At 53.9% G+C, this 24680-nt stretch overlaps 1 long non-coding RNA gene across 3 annotated transcripts; it reads left to right on the top strand.

Annotated features, from left to right (window-relative positions):
* Window positions 1–92: 92 nt before the first annotated feature.
* On the top strand, window positions 93–16650 carry LOC112924766 (uncharacterized). 3 transcript variants are annotated; one of them, XR_011995863.1, is made up of 4 exons: window positions 93–259; window positions 1625–1849; window positions 7529–7630; window positions 13967–16650. It is a non-coding gene; the product is annotated as an uncharacterized lncRNA (long non-coding RNA). The 3 variants fall into 3 exon arrangements; XR_011995864.1 differs by having other exon boundaries at window positions 7529–8114; XR_003235957.2 differs by lacking the exon at window positions 13967–16650 and having other exon boundaries at window positions 7529–10097.
* The last annotated feature ends 8030 nt before the right edge of the window (window positions 16651–24680 follow it).

Here is a 24680-nt window from a genome sequence, read left to right as displayed (position 1 = left end):
CCGGGACTGGGCGCCGCGCGGGGGCGGGGCCGCGGGGCGGAGCCGGGGAGCGCAGGCCGCCCAGGGGAGCGGCGGAGGCGTGGATCCGCGAGCGCGGGCGCCGAGGTCCGCGGGGGCGCGGCCGCAGGGGGAGCTCCGGGTCCCAGAGCCCCCCACCCGAGCCCGGGGCTGCAGCGTGCGGCGGGAGCCGGGGGCGGTCGCCCCACCGCAAGAAGGCCTCGACCCCAAGCGGACTTTACTCTGGAGACCAGTAATGCGGGTATGCATCCCCTGGGGGCTCTCAGCCCAAGGACCGGTCCCGCTGGGGGGTGGGGGGGAGGGGGACGGGACTCCTCCACTGTTCAGGGAGCCCGACGGCAATAGCACTGCCCAGAACCGCCGCCCTCACTTTCGCCCTGTCCTCCTGGGGGTCCTTTACCGGGAATCTCTTGCACCTGTTTTTAAGCCCGAAGGGCGGGGAGAGCCGTGTGAAGTCCCCTCACAGCCCCACTCCGTAGCTCCATCTTTGTGTCCTTCTGGACAGTGATCAGAAGGGGCTCCAGGCTCCCCAAGGGGCCCCTGGCGGAGGATCTGGTAGGGGATCCTGGACAGTCTGAGGTCTGGCACCGAGGAAAACAGGGTGCCCCTAGAGTTGAATCTCCCAATCCTGGGATGAGTGAGCTTTGAGTAATGGGCCCTATACCTCCATCATCAGAGTCTCCGTCTGGAGACTCTGTATCCACCGGCCTGTAATCCCACCTCTATTCCCTCTCAACACTCCTTTCTTTCCTAAACCCAGATATCCCCTCTTCCAACCGCTCCCTTCCTGGCATGCCTCACAAAAGAGGGAAGAAGGGAAACAACTGTTTCTTCAGGAGGACAGGATGATGAGCAAAGATACTGAGTTTCCCTATAATTGTAATCTGTTTTAAAATAAAAATGGGAGGGGATCCCTGGGTGGCTCAGCGGTTTAGCGCCTGCCTTTGGCCCAGGGTGCCATCCTGGAGTACCGGAATCGAGTCCCACGTCGGGCTCCCGGGAGCCTGCTTCTCCCTCCTCCTGTGTCTCTGCCTCTCTCTCCATGTCTATCATGAAAAAAATAAATAAATAAATCTTAAAAAAAAATAAAAATAAAAATGGGAACATCCAATCTTTTTCTCCCCAAACCTTTCCTGACTAGCCTTCTCCCTACCGGGCCAGGCCCACCCAAAGGAGGCCCAGTGGCTGGGCAGGCCCAGCTAGATGCCTGAGGGACAAGAGGTCCCGAAGGGCTTGTGTTTTCCAAGCACAGACCCCATGGACTGGCCCACACTGCCCCCAAGGAGCTGGATCAGCCCAACAGATGCTGAGCGCCCCCCCACCCCCACCGTGGAGACAGGAAGATACGCTGGGTTACCTAATCAAAGGAGCCTTCCAGCAATTATTTCATAAGAAAGTCAAGTGCCAAAAGGTGTGCATGTTTCATGAGCATGAGTATGTGTGTGTGTGTGTGAGCGTGTATTACAAGTAGCCATCTACACGGGGTGAACCAAACCGCTCCCTGCACGCAGAGAGGCGGGGAGAGCCCCACGCTCTGCACGGCCGGGCAGGTCTGAGCACCTGGGCCCGAGGTTCAGAGACCCGGCCTCATTCCCGCCTTTTGCAGGACCCACGGGAGAACCACGCGGAGAAGTCCCAGGAGGCACTAGACAGCTGACCTCTGGCTCCCCGGCTCAAGTGCACCTGGGCCACCTGGCATGCACGGGGGTGGGCCCAGGCCCGACCGAGTCCAGCCTTTTCTCTCATTCCCCGGAGGGCAGGCTGGCCGGATCTCAGGTGGTGGACGGTAGGAACCAGCTGCCCGGGGTCCACCCATCCTCTCTCACCTCGGGTGAGTCACCCGCGGTCCCGATCCACTACCAGGGAAGTATTTGGGCGGGACCGGGCTCCCTCTGCCGCGGAAGTGGGGCTCCCTGTGGGTTCCAGAAAGGCCACCCCCGGCGGCTCTCCGTCCGCAGTCGGACTCCTGAGTCAGTACAGCAGCTGGACATGAGCCCCGGGGAAGAGAGCTGTACCAGGAGCCTGAAGAGGAGGGGCGGGAGCCGGGAGAGACTGCAACGGGCCGGGACCGGGCCAGCGCGGGCTCTGAGCTGTAAGGGTCCGTCCTCCGGCTCCGCCCAGGTGCCGGCCCCCCCGCCCCGCCCCCGCCCCCGCCCCCGCCCCCGCCCGGCCCTGCTCCCCCCAGCTCCGCGCCCCTCGGGCTCCGCCCCCGCCTAGCTCCGCCCCAGCCCGTCTAAGCTCCGCCCCGCCCGGGTCTACTCCCCGGCTCCGCCCCCACCTAGCTCCGCGCCCTCAGGCTCCGCCCCAGCTCCGCCCCGCCCCGCCCCCAGGAGGCAGGCTCCGCCCCCCGCCCGTACCAGCCTGCGAGGGAGGCCCGCTAAGGGGGCTGCCACTCCCTCCACGTTCACCCGCCCTGATGTCCGTGGGCGGGGCAGGCCGACCTCCCACCAGGTCCGGGGGACTCTGATGCTGTCTCCAGTTCCTCCTCCGCTGGCTCTGACCCCTCCACTGCCTGCTGGGCGCTGCCTGGGCCCTTGCTCCAGGCTGGGAGAGGATGGGGGACACGTTGCCCACCCCCCACCCCTGGCCCCCCTTGCTTGTCCCTTCTCCAGATCAGATCCTTCCAGGCCAAAACCGTCAAGTCAGGGAAGTTAGTCACAGACCCGAGATGAGGAAACTGAGGCCCCAGGAGGAAGAGGGACCAGCCCCCAGCCACAAAGCCAGTCACACAAAGGCAGGATGAGAATCCAGGCCCCATCCCCAGCACGTTGGTCCAACTGTCACACTCAGTTGAGTCTGTGCAGTGGCTCCTGTCCCGGGCCAGTTGAGGCTACTCTCCCCTGGAATTAGAGGGCTCCAGCCATCCCCCCACCCCCTGCACACCCTCCCTGGGTAGAATCACCCACCCCCACAGCCCTGCCCACCATCTCCACTTGTCCACCGACTGCCCTCTCTCTAGACCCAGCAGCCTCCAGTCTTTGCCCTGAAGCTCCCACCCAGACTCCTCATTCCTGAGAACACAGGTCACATCAGGGTTACTGGGCGGGGAAAGGACACGAGGGATGGAGGAGTGCTCAGACCTCCACACTCCTCTGCTGCCTGGCTGGTGCCACATCACGCCCTGAACCCTGGGTCCAGGTGCATGGGTGCCGGGTACATGCACACTCCTCACAGGCAGGGGCTCTGTTCTGGCCACTCATCTGTCCCCTCACCTGGAATGGCACCTAGCTTTAGAAAGTGCTCAGGAAACCCTGGGTGATTAAATGCCTGGGAAACAGGGGCTCACTGGTTGGCCTCAGGGGCCAGGGACGTAGCTGGGTAGACGCTGAGCAGAGGGAGGGAAGAGATGGTCGGGTCCCCGGGGGGGTGTGGGGTGCTGTTCGCTAAGCTGCATTGGAGGGTGCATTCGAGGAATGGCAAGACCTGGGGACCCAGGGGTGCCGCACACAGCTAATCCCCAGGTCACCAGGGACCCCTCCAAGCTCCTCTGCCAAGAAGGGCTCAATTGGAGGGGCATGGGCCTGGCCTGATTCATTATCTGTCAGGCCCGATGGCCCTGCCACACCGTCCATGCAGCCCTCAGCTTGCAGGGCAGCAAACGGGCCTGGCAATCCCGCTCTGTGACCCCGGGGGTGGGGAGTGCGGTAAAGCAGCCACACCCCATGCCCCCAGGACCCCAGCTAACAAGGACTCTGAGACATGCACTCTGGGCCTCGCCACCACTCCTCCCCCGGATCCTGGACCCACGCTCGTCCTGGAAACCACTGCCTTGCTACGAGATCCACAGCAGTGGGGACATGAACTTGTATGTACCCTGTCCTGCCAGGTGGCTGGGCTCCGGGGTCACGGGGAGAGCCAGGCATGGAGGTGGGGCCCTGGTGGAGGCTGTGCCCTGTGGGGGGGAGGTGGAGGGGGGCATGTGCCAGCGGGAAACAGCCCCACTGAGGCTGACCCCGGAGCCCTGCAGAAACTCCCGACCCCCTGGTCACTCTCACCAAACCTCAGGCTTCATCATTCCATCCACAGGGGACACTCGCCCTAATGCACATAAGTGTGGGATGTTTGTCTTCTCCCCATGCATCTGAGGGCGTGTCTGTGCTTGCATCATGCTTGCGTGTACATCCATGTGGAGGAGTCACATGGGCGTTACAGAGTCTGTGGTACTTGCACATGTTCCTGCACATGCTCAATGTGTGTAGGACACGTGTTCGTTTGCCGCACCTGTGTATGTCGGAGGGATCTCTATGCACCTGCTCGTGGGTGGTGAGCACATGTTAATACATGCGTGTGTGTGCCGGCAGGACATGTGCCAACCTATACATCGCAACATGTCCTGTGCCGCTGACACTACACACATGTGTGTCCGTGGGTGTTGTGTGTCCACACAGGCTTGCTGACATCTGAGCGTGTGTCACTATCTGTTCCTTGCACACGGCCTATCCCCCATTTCTGGTGGGCCCACGCATGCACTCGGCCCCCAGGGGCGCGGAGCCTGGGCGCTGTGGGCTGCTCTGCTGGCTCCTGCCCATGAAGGGCTAAAGGGACCCTGGCTCTGAGCGGCTGGACACAGGGCAGAACTTCCCCCCCTTGGGGAGCTATGTTGGGCCTCTGGCCCTGGGGAGGAGCTTCCCGCCGCCCACTGTGGGGGTCCAGGCTGGCATGGAACGAGTGTGTGTCCTGGCGCAGAGTGGCTTGGCACCCTCAGAGCTGGGTGGGCGTGGAGACAGCCGCGTCCATCCCTGATATGGCCATCGGGCTCAAAGTATTCGTTTCCAGGAGCCTCAGCCCTAAGCCCCAGCCCCACAGCCTGGTAAGGTCTCCACTGGCTCCCCCGAGCCCTCTGCCTATGCCCTGGGAATGGCAGCTCTGAGGCAGGGGAGCAGGGCTCAGGTCTGGGAAGAGCCCACATCCTGCCCTGGCCTGTCCTGTGCCCCCGGGCTCTGGGGGTGGTGGTGTCAGGGGCAGCACAGCCCAGAGCCCCCACAGCCCGAATTCTGAGCCTCAGGCCTCCAGAAACCAGCCCAGTGACAGGACAAGGAGGGGGGCCCCTCCTTGCCCTGCTGACCCCCGCCATTCCAGCCCGGGGGACCCGGCCACCCACAGGGCCAGCAGTTGTCGTTGGTGCTCCTTCTGCCCTGTCCCTACCCCACCCCCACCCGGGGGCCTGCCCCCTCCAGCCCTGCTCAGCCTGCTACCCTCCCCCTCTGGGACTATTTATAGAGCCTGGGCTTGGAACTCCCGGGGACAGGAGCCAGAGGTCCAGGGCTCGGAGGCTCCTCACCTTCCTGCGCCCGTGGGCCGGGCAGTGTCTGCTTTCAGCCCAGGAAAGGCCCCATCCCAGGCACTGAGGGTGCAGGGAGGCCAAGCTTGTGGGGGTGCTGCCAGGCCCTCAAAAGCATCCCAGGGCCTCACGGGGGCTGAGTGTTCACGGGAGGCATCGGGGCCTGCCCACATCTCCTCGCCACCCCACTGCAAGCTCCAGAGGCACCCTCCCTCTAACCCACCCCCCCACTGCCTCAGGGTGCCATTCACGGCTCTTCGCCAAATGCGCAAAACCCACTTCTGCACGCAGGCCTGCCCTCGTCCCTCCACCTGAAGCATCCCTTCCACTAGCCCTTTTCCAGCAGACTCCCACCCATCCTTCATTCTTCAGGTCTTCAGAGCCTATCTGAAACGCCGCCTCCTCTGGGAAGCCCACCCTGATGAGGGCTCTCCCACTCACCTCCCCTCCCCGCCTTGTCGTGCCCTTTGGAATACATCTCTTTTCCCGTCCTGTCTCCATCCTCCAACAGGCAACTTATGTGTGTCTTGAGTAGTGATTCCTGTTTGGGGTGTAGGGCTGGGGGCTCCTGAAAGGGCAGGACCCTGCCTTGTTCATCCTCCTGCCCCCCGCAGTCATGAATGAAGGGGTTGGAGCTGGACAGAGGGGCACACAGGCCAGTGACTGGACAGAAGTGGACAGAACGGGGGACAGAATGGAGGCTAGAAAGACCCCTCCTGTGTGCCCTGAGCCCTGAGCAACAGCCCGGCGTCCCTGGGGTGGGAAGGCAGCAGGGGCAGCCCAGGCCAGGTCTCAGTGACACGGCTGGGCCTTGGGCAGCAGCCAGATCGGTTACCCTCATTCTTTCCAGATCAAAGTTCCCCCAGGGAACATCCTGGAACCTGACACTGGTGCAGGGGCTGAGCCAGCTGGCCATGTTCAGAAGGAGGGCGCAGAGCAGCAGGGCACCTGTCCCCAGCCCCAGGGAGGCCAGGCCACAGCCCAGGGAGGGGCAGGCACGCACGCGCACCTGCTCCAGCCCCAGCCCCAGCCTCCCAGAGGGTCCCAGGACTCCAGGCCCCCAAGGTCTCCAGCCCCCCAGGACTCCAGGCCCCCAAGGTCTCCAGCCCCCCAGGACTCCAGGCCCCCAGGGTCTTCAGGCCCCCAGGACTCCAGGCCCCCAAGGTCTCCAGGCCCTCAGGACTCCAGGCCCCCAGGGTCTCCAGTCCCCCAGGTCTCCAGGACTCCAGGCCCCTAGGACTCCAGGCCCCCAGGGCCCTGTGACCTCTTGCTTATCCCAGAGGTTCCCGCCGCAGACACCCACCTCCCAGGCGCACCCTCCCCTCAGCCCTCATGTCTCTGTGTTTCCGGAACAAGGGGCAACTGCAGGGTGGGAGAGCTGTGAGCCATGGCTTCTGGGGTCGAGTGGTTTCCACGTTACTCCCCATCATCCGGTGACAAGGGGAGGGGGCAGAGCCGTGTCTGCTGCCTCCCGGCCTCTGGGGCCCTCAAGCTGCTACGTGTGAGGCACAGGGAGGAGGCGGGCAGAGCTGGCCTAGGGCAGGAGGTCAGGGCCAAGCCCCTTAGCCTGCTCCCGTGTCCTCTATCCTCCATCACTGTGGAATGTCCTGCCACAGTCAGTGTGTGGTTCACACCCCCCCACGTGCAAGCGCATGCTCACACACGCTCTCTCACACATGTATGTGCACAGTGCTCTCACACGTACATAAGCACATGCATGCACACACACTCACATGCATGCATACTCTCACATGCATGCACATTCTCGCATGCACACAAATGCACAGTGCTCTCACACATGTGCACATAAACACATGCACACGCTTTCACATGCACACAGACACACGTGCGCAATGCTCTCACACATGTGTACATTGACACACATACATGCACACACGTGCACACATGCTCACACAAGTGCACACACATGCACTCTTGCACGCTCATGCTAAGGAGTGGCTAAGAGCACAGCTCTCTGAATCTCACTCATGGCTCACTACCCTTTGTAGTGAAAACCTCAGTTTTCTTGTCTGTAAAATGGCAATTATATCAACAGTACCTGTGGCCTAGGATTGTTACGAGTCATAAACTAGTACACATGTGTAATATCAGGCACTCAGTGAGCACTCATTTAGGAGCTAAATTAAACCAGCAAAAATACATCCAGTCTCCAAACTTGAGTCTCAATAAATACGACAACGTGAGTCTACCTTTCTCTTTCTGCTCTAGGTGAGCCGGCCTCCTCACCATCAGGTCCAAACAGTGATGTGAGTAGCTGTGGGTCAAGTCCAGCAGTGGCATGCAGTTCCAGGCGTGCATAACAACCTTCAGGTAATAGATGGTCCATCTCATGCAGAGACATCACCTTGCTTGAAACCCTCAGCTCCGGAGCCGAGACATGCGATCTTCAAAAATTAGTAATATGAGAGGATATGTTTGTAGACAAGAAACGGAGAACAGTCCTTCAAAGAAAGAGGACAGCAGGCAGAGGCTGGCAGTGTAGGGGTGCTGGGAGGAGATTGGGGCCAGGCGTGCAGGCACTAGGGCTGAGCCAAAGCCCAGCATGTCCACCCTCAGGGCCGTGGTGAGTGGCAAAGCCACACGCCCGTGGTTGGGCCTCAGCAGAGCCACCAGGCTCAGAGGGACTGTCCCAGAGATGCGACGCTCCTGTCAAGTGCAGGCCACAGCACACACGTCTTAGAAGACCGTGGTTGGGAGCCTGGCCAGATGCAGACCGAGCAGAGACCATGGGCAGGTGGCCCTGGGTTTTGCAGAACCTCCGGAAAACCTCATAAGCAGGGACCACAGAGCACTGGTGAGGCAAACAAATCTAGGGGATATAAGGGCTGCTCACTGAGAAACTGGAGTCTTAGAGCAATTTGGAGAGCACTTTATTTTTTTTAAGATTTTCTTTATTGGAGAGACAGAGAGAGCACAGAAGGAGGAGCAGAGGGAGAGGAAGACACAGGCTCCCCAAGGAGCAGGGAGCCCCACGTGGGGCGAGATCCCAGCTCAGCGTCAAAGAGCAAGAAGAAACAACCCGATTCTGACAACAGGAAGCAAGAGTGTGACGTCCGGGGTGTGCAGTGTGACACCACCACTAGAGCACTGTTTCCAAAGGTGGGGCCGTGCACACAGCAGTGCTGACCGAATAGCACTGGCAAGCAGGCTGTGTTTTCAGGCATCACCTAAGGGGAAAACAAACGTGGGAACTGGGAGGGAGCAGCACGCAGGCGAGGGTCCCAGCCGCGGTCACCCGAGCATGGGGCTCCTGCCCAGGCGGTGCCAGAGGGGGACCAGATGGCCTTGTCTGCGGGAGAGCTGCGATTTTCAAGACGGCCAGCCCTGACTACCCCCATCCCTCCAGCCCCTGCAGGCCCCCCACTCACTCTCATCACTCCCCTGGTCCCATTCGTCCCTCTAAGTGTGTCCCAGCCCTGCCTGTGACCTCCACCCCACCCAGCAGAATCTCTCAGCCACCCCTGCTCCAGGCCCCATGATTCGGTCAAATCTGTGCGGGTCAGGAGCTGTTTTCCCTCCGCGCTTGTAAAAGTTGGGAATTGAGATAGACAAAGCCTGCGATGTTTAAACAGATGTAACAGGATACGAGAATAGGATTGGTCTTGGCCCCGTGCTAAGGCCCAGGACAGTGGGTGCCAGGGACTCCCACATACCCACTGGCACGAGGGCAGCCCACCGAAGCTAGATCCCCATGGAGGTGCTTGAAAACCAGGTTCCTGACCCTGAGCTGACCCTCCGCCCCACCCCTTGGGCTTACAAGAGAGGTTGAAGAGGCTGTAGAGGCGTTAGGAAGAATTAGAGATGAGTCCTTGTGAGTCCCACCCCAGCAGAGGGGACTGGGTGCAGGTATGCTTGGCCCTCGCCCTCATCCCGGGAAGCAGTTTCACTGGGATCATGGGGAAAGTCAGGAAATTATTCCAGGAGTGGGAGAAAATGGAGAGAACTGGAAGATTGGTGTCCGGCTCATGCCTCAGTCATCCAAGGAGGAGGACGTCCTATCCTGCCCTCCAAGGATTATGGGCCTCAGGCCCTGCCCTCCTACTGTAAGCAAATAGGTGGCTGCAGGGATGGAGGGAGCACAGAAAACATTCTTTTTTTTTTTTTTTAAGATTTTATTTCTTTATCCATGAGAGACACAGAGAGAAAGAGGCAGAGACACAGGCAGAGGGAGAAGCAGACTCCCTACGGGGAGCCCTATGTGGGATTTGATCCAGGGACCCCGGGATCATGCCCTGAAATACACTCTCTGAGAGGGAACAACGGGCAGCACAGATGTCATGTGCAAGGCCTGCCCTGAAGCTGGTGGAGGGGATGGGGTGCCTAGAGCCCCCAGCCCCACTGAGCTGAGGCAGCTCAAATTCTCAGGGCCAAGGGCCAAGAAGGAAGGAGACTCAGAGAAAGAGCTCCAGGTGTCTCCAGAGCATCTCCTGGAGGTTTGCTAAGAACGGCCAGGCTTGTACATGAGAGCAAAGAACCACTGTGAAATAGCAGGCCCAGCAACCTACAGAGCCCACGCGGGAGCTCAGACAGTCCCTGCTTCCACCAGTCAGGATGGACAGACCTTGCAGGGTTGAACAGACTTCGCAGAACACCAGGCCCCCAGGGAGAGCCATCGAAAGGGTCGTGCATTTCAGCAGAGTGAGAGGCAATCCACAGGATGGAAGAAAATATTTGCAAGCCACATACTTGTAATAAGGGGCTAATATCCAAAATACATGAGGATTTCAGTATCAAAGAAACAAGCCAATTAAACACAGACAAAGGAAAAAAAAAAAAACAGACAAAGAGGGGATCCCTGGGTGGTTCAGCAGTTTAGCACCTGCCTTCAGTCCAGGGCGTGGTCCTGGAGTCCCGGGATCAAGTCCCAGGATCGAGTCCCACATCGGGCTCCCGGCATGGGGCCTGCTTCTCCCTCTGCCTGTGTCTCTGCCGCGCCCTCTCTCTCTCTCTCTCTGTTTCTCATAAATCAATCAATCAATCAATCAATCAGACAATGGACCCAAAGAGACATTTTTCCAAGGACGATGCACAAACAGGCCAATAGTTGTGTTGGAAGGTGCTCGAGGTCACCAATTATCAGAAAAAGGCAAATCAAAACCACAGTGAGAGACCACCTCGCACCTCCCAGAGTGTGTGCAATCCAGAGAACATGAGGGAAGTGCAGCCTCTGTGGACACAGTATGAATACATATGACACACACAAGGGCATATTATGCACCCTGAGAAAGAAGATCCTGCTGTTCACAGATTCGTGGCTTACACTGCACGTAATTAGCCAGATAGAGAAAGAAAGACACATCCTGCCTGGTCCCACATGTAGGGGGAGAAAAAGCCAAAGGCTTGGAAGCAGAGATGCTTCACAGGCAACCATGTGAGACAATGCGCGTGTTAATTGATTGTGGGAATTCTTGTACAGTGTGTCTGTACATCAAATGATCATGTTGTGCACTTTGTGTTTTTTAAAGTTTATTTATTTTTTAGTAATCTCTGTCCCCAACGTGGGGTGCAAACTCATGACCCTGAGATCAAGATCAGAGCTGAGATCAAGGGTCAGATATTAACCGACGGAGCCACCCTCACACCCCTCATGTTGTGCACTCTAAGCATATGACAATTTTATTTGTAAATTATACCTCAATAAAGCTGCAAAAAAAAAAAAAAAAAAAAAACAAAAAAACAAAAAAGAAGAAAAGGAAAAAAAAGGAAAAGAAGAAAAGAAAGACCATGAGCTAGCAGAAGGGCTAACCAGACTCATAATAAAGGTTGCCTTGAGCAGCCCGGGGTGGCTCAGCAGTTTAGTGTAGCCTTCAGTCCAGGATGTGATCCTGGAGACCCAGGATCGAGTCCCACATCGGGTCTCCTGCGTGGGGCCTGCCTCTCCCTCTGCCTGTGTCTCTGCCTCTCTCTGTGTATCTCTCATGAATAGGAAAAAAAAAAAAAAAAAAGAATAAAGGTCGCCTTAACAAAGCTTCAGGGGGACCTGGGTGGCTAAGCTGCCAGAGTCTGCCTTTGGCTCAGGGCGTGACCCCGGGGCCTAGGATCATCAAGTCCTGTATGGGGCTCCCTTCGGGGAGCCTGCTTCTCCCTCTGCCTGTGTCTCTGCCTCTCTCTCTGGGTCTCTCATGAATAAATCAGTAAAATCTTTAAAAAAAAAAAAAAAGAATGGAGTTACAGAGAATGGATGCTTTTGGCAGGCCCCACCTGATTCTTTGAAATAATCTATAAAATGAAATTCAGGGGATCCCTGGGTGGCTCAGCTGTTTAGCACCTGCCTTTGGCCCAGGGCATGATCCTGGAATCCCGGGATCCAGTCCCACGTCGGGCTCCCTGCATGGAGCCTGCTTCTCCCTCTGCCTATGTCTCTGCCTCTCTCTCTCTCTCTCTCTTATGAATAAATAAAATATTTTTTAAAAAATGAAATGCATAAATACCCCCAAGACACGAAGTGTCAAAATTCACTTCAAAAAGAATAGCTGATCCTTCTTAAAAGAAATCTCCAGAGCAGCCTGGGTGGCTCAGCAGCTTAGTGCTGCCTTTTTGGTCCAGGGCATGATCCTGGAGACCAGGAATCGAGTCCCATGTCCGGTTCCCACCATAGAGCCTGGTTCTCCCTCTGCCTCTCTCTCTCTCCCTCTCTCTCTCTCTCATGAATAAGTAATCTTTAAAACAAAAAACCAAAAAAGAAATCTCCAGGCACCAATTACTTCACTAATTGAGTCTACCAAATATTTAAGAAAGAAATGTTAAAAAAAAAAATTTTTTTTAAATGAAGGAAATTTTCAAAGGACAGGACCTGCTCCTGGCCTGGTTTTTTCCTGACACTCAGAGTAGATAAGAACATCACAACAGAACTTGAGCAAATTGAATCCAGTAACACACAACAAGATAATGCATCGTGACCATCAGGGGGTTTCCGTCACAAATGCAAACTTAGTTTAGCATTTGAATATTAAGCAATATAATCCCAATTAACAGTGCAAGCCAGAAGAACTATAGGATTAACTCAACAGATGCAGAAAAATCATCTGAAAAAATGCAACATCCACTAATGATCAAGTATTTTTTTTAAAATACATTTTAGTAAATAAACTAGGGACAGAAAGGAACTTCCTTAATCTTACAAAAAGCAGCCAAGATAAACCTACAATGAACATCGTTCTTGACCATAAAAGGCTGACTTGTCTCCTCAAAGATTAGGGGATTGGCATATCTTGTCTCACCTCTTCAGTTCAAACTTGTGCTGGAGTTTCAGCCCATGCAACAGACAAGAAACAGAAGGTGTGCATGCCAGATACCAAGAAAACCCTTTGTTCACAAGACATGGGTGTGCATGGAGAAAATCTTAAGTAATCAAAAAAAAAAAAAAAAAAAAAAACTACTGTAACTAATCAATGAACTTTGTGAGGTCTCAGGATACAATGATCAAGGTCAATCCACAAAAATCAATTAGATTTCTCTACCTGAGCAAGACATGAGTAGGACACTGGGATTTTTAAAAATCCTGTTTACAATAGTATTTACAATAGCAGAAAGCCCAGTACCATTCAGGATTGCAGAACACTTAAAAATGCCCAAGGATATATTTAACAAAACATACACCAAACCTGTATGCAAACAACCGCAAAATATTCCAATATCCTAAATAAATGGAGAGATATGACTGTTCACAAATTACAAGAATCAATATTACTGTTGATTCACTTCACATGGGTCTGCAGAGCATCACCACCCCAATCAGTTACTGTCCCCATGCGGGACTCGATCATAGGACCCCGGGGTTATGACCTGGGCCAAAGGCAGAGCCTTTAAGATTTATTTATCTTAGAAAAAGATGGGCAGCCCGGGTGACTCAGCAGTTTAGCGCCACCTTCAGCCCAGGTTGTGATCCTGGAGACCCAGGATGGAGTCCCACATCCGGCTCCCTGCATGGAGCCTGCTTCTCCCTCTGCCTGTGTCTCTGCCTGTCTCTGTGTGTCTCTCATGAATAAATAAATAAATAATCTTTAAAAAAGAGAGAGAGAGAGAGAGAGAGCACGCGAGCAGTGGGAGGACGACCCAAGGGACGGGGAGAAGCAGACTCCCTGCTAAGCCCCACGCGGGACGTGGGGCTCCATCCCAGAACCCTGAGACCTTGAGACCATGACTTGGGCCAAAATCAAGAATCAGATGCTCAACTGAGTGAGTCCCCAGGTGCCCTGGCCAAGAGTTCTTAGGGAACAAAATCAAAATGATAAATAGAACTTAATCAAAAATAAAAAGTTCTAGGGGCACCTGGGTGGCTTAGCCAGCTAAATGGTCGACTCTTGATTTCAGCTCAGGTCATGATTTCAGGATCATGAGGTTGATCCCAAGTCGGGCTCCATGCTCAGTGGTTAGTCGGCTTGGGAATCTCCATCTCCCTCTTCCCCTCCCCCTGCTCAAATGCTCTCTCTCTCTCTCTCTCTCTCTCTCAAATAGATAAAATCTTAAAAATAAATAAATACAAAGCTTTGATCTGCAAAAAAGACCATTAAAATATGGAAAGACAAGCCACAGACTGGGGGGGGGGGAAACGTTTGCAAAACAGGTTAGTTCGTTTACTTAGACTTGAATCTAGAGTGTACAAGGAATTCTTAAAACTCCATCTTACCTGATTTTTTTTTAAAGCAATAGATTTGAACAGATACTTCACCAAAGAAGATATTTGAATGGAAAATAAGCAAATGGGGATGCCTGGGTGGCTCAGTGGTGGAGCATCTGCCTTTGGCTCAAGGAGTGATCCTGGAGTCCCAGGATAGAGTCCCAGATCGGGCTCCCTGCAGAGGGCCTGCTTCTCCCTCTGCCTGTGTCTCTGCCTCTCTCTGTGTCTCTATGAATAAATAAATAAAATCTTAAAAAAAAAAAAGAAGAACACAAAGCAACTGGAATTCTCATTCATGTCTGGTGGGAATGTAAAATGGTGCCAGGACTTTGGAAGGCAGATGGGTAGGTCTTCCTGAGTCAACCCTACACTATGTGGCCCAGAAATCTCGCTCTTGGCTATTCACTTAAGACAGATGAAAACGTGTGTTCGCACAAAGATTTGTGCATGAATGTTAATAGCAGCTATGTTCACAGCAATAAAACGCCGAAAACAACCCAATCTCTACTGGTGAGCAAATAAATTGTCCTCTATAGATGCAACGAACACTGCTCATCAACAAAAAAAGAAAAAATACAAAATACATGCAACAACATGGATGCCTTTCCAAGGCTTAACTCCACGTGGAAGGAGTCAGATGTGAATTATGATATATTGTAAGATCCCATCCTGATCTGTAAATCCTCAAAACAGGAGCCCTTTGGAAAAGACAGATGCATGAGGGCCAGAGGTAAACAGTGAGACTGAGAGGGAAAAGGAGACTTTCAGGGAGATAAAAATGTTCTTTGTCTTGATTGTGGTGTGGGTAAATGGCTGTATGTGTTAAATTTGGTGAATATCACTTTATATACATTATACCTTAAAAAAATATCTGATTTTTAAAAGGGAATGCACGGCAGACCTGCTGGCCAGCGGCGGTTTTGAGAACACTGTGGTGACAGCTCACTGCATGGGAAGCTGACACCCCTAAACCTATGGGGGGAGGGCTGGGTGCCTGCCTCCCCCAGGACAGGTGCACACACAGGACCCAGGGTGCCCCTGAAGCCTGCCCGCGCGCGCCCCCTGGCGGGAAGTGACAGCCTGAGCGCAGGAGCGGAGGTGGCGGGGGAGGGCAGGGGGCAGGGCCAGCGATGTCCCTCCCCAGCAGGCCCAGAACAGATCCAGAAGGCGCAAGGGAGAAGATTTTTTTTTTAATTTTTATTTATTTATGATAGTCACACAGAGAGAGAGAGAGGCAGAGACACAGGCAGAGGGAGAAGCAGGCTCCATGCACCGGGAGCCCGACGTGAGATTCGATCCCGGGTCTCCAGGATCGCGCCCTGGGCCAAAGGCAGGCGCCAAACCGCTGCGCCACCCAGGGATCCCAAAGGAGAGGATTTTAACCTTGAACAAACTTTTACGTTTTGTTTTGTTTTGTTTTGGGAGACCTTGTTCTTTTTTTTTTTTTTTTTTTTTTTTTCCATCGTGGCGAAATCTACCCAACGTAGAAAGTGCTGCGTGAGCCTTTGTCAAGTGTATGACCTGGGGACCTGGGGTCCCTTATGGGGCTGAGTACCCTTATGGGGCTGCGCATCCGTCCCCGGAAACTCCCCTGGAAAGTCCCTGCCGGCAGCCCTGCCCCACCGCACGGGACTCCACGTAACCCCCACCCTCCTAGTCAGTGCCCACAGTTGCTCGTTCCATTCAGGTCGTTTCCCGCTTGTTCAAGAGCATTTCCATGGTTCCTAGGCTGGGATCACCTACGTGATTTCTTTTTTTAATTTATTTTTTATTTTTTATTATATAATTTTTAATACCGACATTCTGGTCACCTCACACCTCACACAGAATCACCCTACCGGGGAAATCCAGTTCCTATAACCCCATTTCATTGCCTCCCAGTCTGTAACTGGACTCAAATCTGAGCCTGTCTTGGTGGCCAGTTACAGAGCCACAGTGAAGAAAGGTGTGTGCATGCTCACACACTCACATGCACACACACAGGCATGCGCCCAGCAGGTCTGAGCTGGAGGGGTGCTGAGCAGGCTCCTGCTGACCGCCGGCCTACCCCATACCCCTCCTTGCCTCTGGGACCCCCTGGCTTGATGGAGCTCTGCCCTGCCAGCCAGCCCATGTGCCCAGAGGAGGTGCCCACGCACACCCGATAAATGTGTCTGTGGGAGCATAAACATAAGCAGCAGTTCTTTGGGGCACTCGCTTGCAGAGACACTGATTCAGTTGGTGTTTGATGGGGGGGACAGGGGAGACCAGGATAGCAGTATCTTAAAGCTTTGATGGAGTGTGAAGAACGAAGGTGAATGGGAGTGTTGAATCACTGAATCCCACACCCAAAACTAGCACACACCATATGTTAACTGACTGGAACTTAAATAAAGACTTTTTTAAAAAAGGACAGGGGCCACCTGGTGGCTCAGTGGGTCTGACTCTTGACTTTGGCTCAGGTCATGATCCTGGGGTCATGGGATGGAGCCCAGCACAGAGCCCACTTAAGATTCGCTCTCTCTCCCTCTGCTCCCCTGTAGGCACGTGCACACATGCACCCTCTCTCTAAAAAAAATGGGGGGTGGGGGATCCCTGGGTGGCTCAGTGGTTTAGCACCACCTTTGGCCCAGGGCGCCATCCTGCAGTCCCGGGATCCAGTCCTGCGTCGGGCTCCCTGCATGGAACCTGCTTCTCCCTCTGCCTATGTCTCTGCCTCTCTCTCTCTCTCTCTCTGTCTATCATGAATAAATAAATAAATAAATAAATAAATAAATAAATAAATAAAATCTTTTTTAAAAATGGGGGGGTGGCTCAGTGGTTGAGTGTCTGCCTTCAGCTTAGGGCGTGACGCTGGGGTTCTGGGATCGAGTCCCGCATTGGGCTCCCCACAGGGAGCCTGCTTCTCCCTCTGCCTGTGTCTCTGCCTCTCTCCCTGGGTCTCTCATGAATAAATAAGTAAAATCTTTAAAAAAAAATTTTTTTAATTGAGAGTGATTCCTGTTGCAAAAATCACTAGAGCCCTAGATAGGGCACCTGTTATCAACCGTGGCTACACGTTGAAAACACCTGGGAAGCTTTATACACACTGATTATCACCAACCTAAAGATTCTGATTTAATTATTTGGTCAGCTTCAGTATTAGGAGTTTAAGGTTGCCAGACTCTAAGGTGATTCTAATGTGTGTCTAAGGCCAAGAGGATGAAGGAATGAATCTGCAGTCCTATCCCAGGTGACTCAGCACCCCCTGTGAGTGTGCGCACCAGTGTGGGTGGTTGCTGGGTGTGAATGACCCCGACCACTAGAGTATCACAGGACTGAAGCCCTAAAGTGGTGAGGAAGTAACTGCTTCCTGGACCCAATTCCAATGGGGAGGGGCTCCCCCACCCCCTCCCCGCCCAGCAGGCCTCTGGCACCAGCCAGCTCTCCAGCCCTCAACTGTGTCTGTGGAGGTAGGGTCAGAGTCCACAGGGTAAGGGCTCCATCCTACTGGCCACCCTCACCCCTGCGTCTGACCCCAGGAGCAAGTCAGCTGTTCCCCATTCTTCTGACCAAATGGCTCTGAATCGGAGGTTCCCATGACCGCATCCCCAGGTTGATGCGTCAGTGGGAGCGGATCACAGGCCTCATCCTCAGGTTATTATAAGAGGACACGACTCGGGAGCAATGGGTGGAGAGATGCCCAGGACGAGGTGCAGGGAAGGGGCAGTGCCACCACACCCTCCCCAGGGCCTGGCCAGCACCCACCCAGCTCACTCTGTCCTTCTTGGCTCCTACTGAGGCTTCATTACTCAGACACAATTGATTAAACCATTGGTCGCAGGTGATTGATTCGACCTCCTGTTCCCTGTCGGTACCCAGAGGTCAGGAGACAGACCGGGGGTGGTTCTCCTGCCACCAGCCCCCTTACTGGGGTCCCAGTGCCACCTTGCTAACAAACAAAAGACACTTTTGGGGTCTCTACCAGGATTTAGGACATTCTGGGGGTTCAGGAGCTCAGTATGAAAATAGGATAACAAAATAGACATTTCTGATATAAGTCACACAGCTCGCAGGCAGGAGCTCCTGTCTGTGGAGGGCCCACCGTGGACCTGCCCCGGCCTCAGTGTTTGCAACATGCATCCTCCCTTGACTCACACATTGGCTCTGGGAGGACAGATGTCGCCGCTCCTGTTTTGTACAAGTGGAGTCAAGGCTCCCTGCAGCCGTGCATGCCGTGAGTCAGTGGCACACAGCGGACCAGTTCCAGGGTCTGCAAACCAGCGCCACTCCCAAGCCCTGCGGAACCCCACCCTCCTTGCGCCGCCCCAGCCTGTCTAGTGTCTAACTGGAGCTTGGCTGACAGGCACCTGTGGGGCGTGGGGGGCAGTGCCATCTGGGCCCAGGGCTTTGGGACAAGGAAGACACAGAAGGGAAGTTTCCCCGGGATTCGGTCAGGGGAAGTCTTGGTCCCAAAGAGCTCATCAGGCTCTGTCTGGCTCCAGGAGCAGAGAGATGTGTGTTCACAGGGGCCAAGGAATCAAGTCGGCTGAGCAAAGGGAGCCAGTGCTAGGAGCCCAGGGCCAGGCTGAGGCCGCTGCAGAACATGGGGACACCACAGATGCAGCCGTCCTGACTGCCTTCCCACTGGGATTGTAACCGCCCCTGAGTTTAAGAAACCAGAGCACGTGGTCTCTGTGAACCCCCCCTCCACACACACACACACACACATACCCTTGGCAAAACACAAGGGTGGTGGTCCTCTGCTGGTGTCTCTATTCGGTTGGTTGCTTTTCAATCTGAGGAATCAGAAACCCCAGAGACCAGCTTAAAGCAAGCTGACAGGAAACGAGAGGCAGGGAACTGGAGGCAGCAGGTCAATGTGATTCTTTGTAGGTCAGCGCTACTGCACATGTGGTTCCAGGTCCCCTGGGACTTACAAAAGCCGATTCCTGACTGTAACCCAGCCCCTCCGGGTCAGAACTCCAGGAATGACGTTCTGATTTCACAAACTCCCAGAGTGGCTCCAATGCTCCCAAAGGTAGAGAATGCCCCACCTTTGGGGGACGAGGCAAGAGAAAGGGCACCAGACGATTTTTGTGAGTGTTGTTCCAGTGCAGAGAATACTCAAGCTTCAAAAATAAATAAATAAATAAGACCTTCATTTTGAGATAAAATATCCCTGCAGAGAAGTGCATGTGTCATACACACACAGCTGGATATATTTCCACGATCCCACGTTTGGGGACCAGCGTCCCAGAGGCCCCCTCTGCCTCCCCGGGTCACCAACTGACTTTGAGGCACACAGAAGGCGCCCTTCCCCGCCAGGACCTGGCCCTTGTCTCTGTCTGTGAGAGGCTACCTGCATCCCTGCGCTCACCTGAGATGCCCCTGGCTCCCAGCTGCAGAGCATCTGCAGGGGTGACCCAGAAGGGGTGAGGGGAGCGTCCCCACAGGCTGTGGCGCTGATGTCAGTGGCAGGTGTGCATGTCTGTTGGCTGCATCCCTAGGACGGAGCTGCTGCTCAGGTGTTCTTGAGAAGGAACCAGTGGGGAGTCAGTGAAGCTGCAGAAGGGGCCACCAGTGGGAGCACAGGGTCCTGGGGAAGAGCTGGGTGGGGGCGCGGGGTGGGGGGGATGGCTATGCGCCCTAGAGCAGGAGAGTGTTGTGCCCAAGATCCGGAATCCGAGAAACTGCCAAAGAGCTGACACCACCGATGCAATCACACGAGGGTTTATTTACAAGCTCGAGCCTGGGCCCAAGTATACCCGACGCAGCGGAGCAGGGACTTGGACCCAGACTCGAGCTTGTAAATAAACCCTCGTGTGTTTGCATCGGTGTCGGCTCCTTGGCGGTTTCTCGGATTTGCGATCTTGGGCACAACATTTGGGGGCTCGTCGGGATCCAAGAAACCTCCAGGACCCCATCCGGAGGGTTTCACGCGTGGTGAGTGCACTCAAGTTTTTTCACCTTTTGCGCGCATATTTCAGAGCTCAGAACTGTACTGTACCTGTAGGAATTCCAATCTGTATTGGGTCGGCTTTGGCTTAGGCGGACGTGCTGGCGGGCCGTCGACCGGGGGTCTTGAGGAGACGTCCCTTGCCTTGCCTGGAGGACAGGGTCCTCATCTGTATAGAGGACGGGGTCCTCATCTGTAAGGAGGACAGAGGTCCTCGTCTGTATAGAGGATGGGGTCCTCATCTGTAAGGAGGGCCGGCTGCCAGCCCTTCAGGTTACTTTCTGTTTTGTTTCCGCGGCCGCACGGAACGTTTGTCTGTTACCGTGTTCTTGTTAACCGTTTGCATGTTTGTCTGTGTTACTATGTCCTTGCTAACTGTTTGTGCATTTGTCTCTGTTGTTGTGTCCTTGTTAATCGTCTTTACTGTCTGTGTCTTGGTGTGGATTGGGGACATAATGGGGGAGACAGAAACCACTCCCCTATCTCTTATGCTCTCTCACTTCTCGGATATTAGGGAAAGAGCTTGTATTCTGAGCATAGACATATGGAGAAAGAGGTTCCAAATTTATTGCATATCAGAATGGCCAACCTTTGGCATGGGATGGCCCAGAGAAGGAACTTTTCACCTACCTATTATCTTACAGGTTAAGGCCGTGGCCTTCAGGGACAAACCGGACAGCCACTCTGACCAGGTGCCCTACATCCTGATCTGGCAGGACATAATCGAGAATCCCCCTCCTTGGCTAAAACCATTTTTACCCCCCAAAGCAGGACCCACAGAGATTCTAGCCCTGCAGAAAGCCAAAAAGGAGACCGACTCTATGCCCGAAGCACGCCTTCATCCGGTCTTCCAGGATTCCTCCCCAGAGGACCTGATTCACCCGCTGCCGCCCTACTGGGCATCCCTCCCCGCTTCTGCTCCTCCATTGGAGGCATCAGGGGCTGCAGAAGGGGCACCACCCCTCCCTGACGAGGGAGTCCCTGTGCGTGGGCCAGCAGCAGGGACATGTGGTCGGACCCACTGGACAGCCCCACCTCCGAATGCAGGGCCAACTGATTCCACTGCCCTTTCTCTCTGAGCCATGGGGCCCCCTGACGAGACTGGCGAACAGCTAATGTTATATTGGCCGTTCTTCACCAGTGATTTATATAATTGGAAAACCCAAAATGCAAAGTTCTCTGATAATCTGAGAGGTCTAATCGGGCTTTTAGATACTGTTCTCTTTACCCACCAGCCTACTTGGAACGACTGCCAACAGGTTTTGCAGGTTCTCTTCACCACCGAGGAAAGAGAACGACTTCAGGTGGAAGCCCGGAAGTCTGTCCTGGGAGAGGACAGACAAAACCCAGACCTCATAAATGCTGCCTTCCCTTTATCCCGCCCTACCTGGGACTACAACTCAGCTGAAGGTAAGGAGAAACTCCGGGTCTACCGCCAGACTCTAATGGCAGGTCTCAAGGCTGCCACACGCAAGCCTACCAATCTGGCCAAGGTCTATGATGTGAGGCAGGGTAAGGATGAGAGTCTAGCAGCCTTCTTAGAGAGAGTCACAGAGGCTTTTAGACAGTACACCCCTATGAACCCAGAAGCCCCGGAAACAAAGGCCACAATTATCACGGCTTTTGTTAACCAGGCTGCTCCGGATATTAAAAAGAAATTACAAAGAGTAGAGAGACTGGGAGAGAAGAGCTTGCAGGACTTAGTGATTGTGGCAGAACGAGTCTATAGTAATAGAGAAAGTCTGGAAGAACAACAAACCAAACTAAGTGACCGACAGACCTGAAACCTGGCCAAGATCCTGCTGGCCACAACCATGGATGACCCACAGGAAAGACGGAGTCACCTCAAGAAGCTGGCTTCAGGGACAGGTAAGGAGGATGGCCCTGGTCCCCCTTGGGAGCGCCCTAAGATGAACAAAAACCAATGCGCCTATTGCAAAGAGGAGGGCCATTGGGTAAAAAAACTGCCCTAACAAAAGATCTAAGGCCCCTGCAAGATCTTAGAAATGGAGGACCTGGAGGGGAGGGGCCAGATGGTGGAAGAGTAGGGTCCCCAAATCACCTGTCCCCAACAAATTACCTAGAAAACCTTCCAATCATCCTGAAAATCTACGAATTCAGTCTGAGATTTAAAGAGAGACCAGCTGGAAGGCTACAGTGAGAAGAGTTCGCGCTTCTATCAAGGTAGGAAGACGGGGAAAAAGAAATAAAGGAACAAAAGGCCTCCAAGGGGGAGGGGCCCCGCGAGGAGCCGGGCTGAGGCCGGGGCGAGTGTCCCCAGGACAGGAGAGCCCCGTCCCGGAGGAGCAGGAGCTGCACCGACCTTCCCCGCGGAAAGGGGCTCCCGGGGAATTGGAGCAGGATCCCCAGAAAGGCGGGGATGCCCTCGGGCTCCCTGGGACAGTAACAGAGGAACTGCGCCCCGGAGATGCGCCGAGCTCCCTAAGGGCTGCAGCGCTCGGCGGGACCCGGAGCAGCTCGGAGGGGCTCGGGCGGCGGCTCCGCGGAGGGGGCTGCGGGGCGGGAGCGTGAATCCACCAGCGCAGGCCCCGGAGCACAGGGCGCCGGGACACAGCCCAGGATCCGGCCTCCCCCCGGGACAGGCAGAGGCCGGGAGGGCCCAGGACAGCAAGGACGCTCCTGCCCCGAGCTGAGCAGATCAGCGGCCCCGCCCAGGAGCCCCCAGGCCCTGCAGACAGAGAGCCCCGGAGCTACTGCGGGAGCTGACTCCAGGGTCCCAGAGCTGCCCCCGCCACTGTGGCTTCCTCCCGGGGCCTCACGGGGTGAACAGCCCCACTGAGCCCTGCACCAGGCAGGGGCAGAGCAGCTCCCCCAAGTGCTAACACCTGAGAATCAGCACAGCAGGCCCCTCCCCCAGAAGACCAGCGACACGGACCAGGTCCAGGCGAAGAAGTCAAGGGACTTAAAGTATACAGAATCGGAAGATACTCCCCCGTGTTGTTTTTGTTTTTGTTTTTGTTTTGTTTTTGTTTTGTTTTCTGCTTTTTCTTTCTTTCTTCTTGATTTCTGATTGCTTCCCCCACCCCACCCCCTTTTTTTTTCTCCTTTCTTTCTTTTTCTTTCTCCTTTCACCCTTTTTTTTTCTTCTTTCTCTTTTTTCTTTTTCTCTTTTCTTTCCTTCTCTCTCTTTTTCTCCTTTTCCCAATACAACTTGTTTTTGGCCACTCTGCACTGAGCAAAATGACTAGAAGGAAAACCTCACCTCAAAAAAAAGAATCAGGGATCCCTGGGTGGCGCAGCGGTTTGGCGCCTGCCTTTGGCCCAGGGCGCGATCCTGAAGACCCGGAATCGAATCTCACGTCGGGCTCCCGGTGCATGGAGCCTGCTTCTCCCTCTGCCTGTGTCTCTGCCTCTCTCTCTCTCTGTGTGACTATCATAAATAAATAAAAATTTAAAAAAAAACTGCTTTAAAAAAAAAAAGAATCAGAAACAGCCCTCTCTCCCACAGAATTACAAAATCTGGATTACAATTCAATGTCAGAAAGCCAATTCAGAAGCACTATTTTACAGCTACTGGTGGCTCTAGAAAAAACCATAAAGGACTCAAGAGACTTCATGACTGCAGAATTTAGATCCAATCAGGCAGAAATTAAAAATCAATTAAATGAGATGCAATCCAAGCTAGAAGTCCTAACGACGAGGCTTGACGAGGTGGAAGAACGAGTGAGTGACATAGAAGACAAGTTGATGGCAAAGAGGGAAACTGAGGAAAAAAGAGACAGGCAATTAAAAGACCATGAGGATAGATTAAGGGAAATAAACGACAGCCTGAGGAAGAAAAACCTACATTTAATTGGGGTTCCTGAGGGCGCCGAAAGGGCCAGAGGGCCAGAATATGTATTTGAACAAATCCTAGCTGAAAACTTTCCGAATCTAGGAAGGGAAACAGGCATTCAGATCCAAGAAATAGAGAGATCCCCCCCTAAAATCAACAAAAACCGTTCAACACCTCAACATTTAATAGTGAAGCTTGCAAATTCCAAAGATAAAGAGAAGATCCTTAAAGCAGCAAGAGAAAAAAAAGTCCCTGACTTTTATGGGGAGGAGTATTAGGGTAACAGCAGACCTCTCCACAGAGACCTGGCAGGCCAGAAAGGGCTGGCAGGATATATTCAGGGTCCTAAATGAAAAGAACATGCAACCAAGAATACTTTATCCAGCAAGGCTCTCATTCAAAATGGAAGGAGAGATAAAGAGCTTCCAAGACAGGCAGGAACTGAAAGACTATGTGACCTCCAAACCAGCTCTGCAAGAAATTTTAAGGGGAACTCTTAAAATTCCCCTTTAAGAAGAAGTTCAGTGGAACAATCCACAAAAACAAGGACTGAATAGATATGATGACACTAAACTCATATCTATCAATACTAACTCTGAACGTGAACGGGCTTAATGACCCCATCAAAAGGCGCAGGGTTTCAGACTGGATAAAAAAGCAGGACCCATCTATTTGCTGTCTACAAGAGACTCATTTTAGACAGAAGGACACCTACAACCTGAAAATAAAAGGTTGGAGAACCATTTACCATTCAAATGGTCCTCAAAAGAAAGCAGGGGTAGCCATCCTTATATCAGATAAATTAAAATTTACCCCGAAGACTATAGTGAGAGATGAAGAGGGACACTATTTCATACTCAAAGGATCTATCCAACAAGAGGACTTAACAATCCTTGATACATATGCCCCGAATGTGGGAGCTGCCAAATATTTAAACCAATTAATAACCAAACTGAAGAAATACTTTGATAATAATACACTTATACTTGGTGACTTCAATCTAGCTCTTTCTATACTAGATAGGTCT

Source organism: Vulpes vulpes, chromosome 12 (genome assembly GCF_048418805.1).
Source record: "Vulpes vulpes isolate BD-2025 chromosome 12, VulVul3, whole genome shotgun sequence".
Taxonomy (NCBI): domain Eukaryota; kingdom Metazoa; phylum Chordata; class Mammalia; order Carnivora; family Canidae; genus Vulpes; species Vulpes vulpes.
Note: the sequence above shows the minus strand (reverse complement) of the source record. Positions and strands in the feature narration are given on the sequence as shown.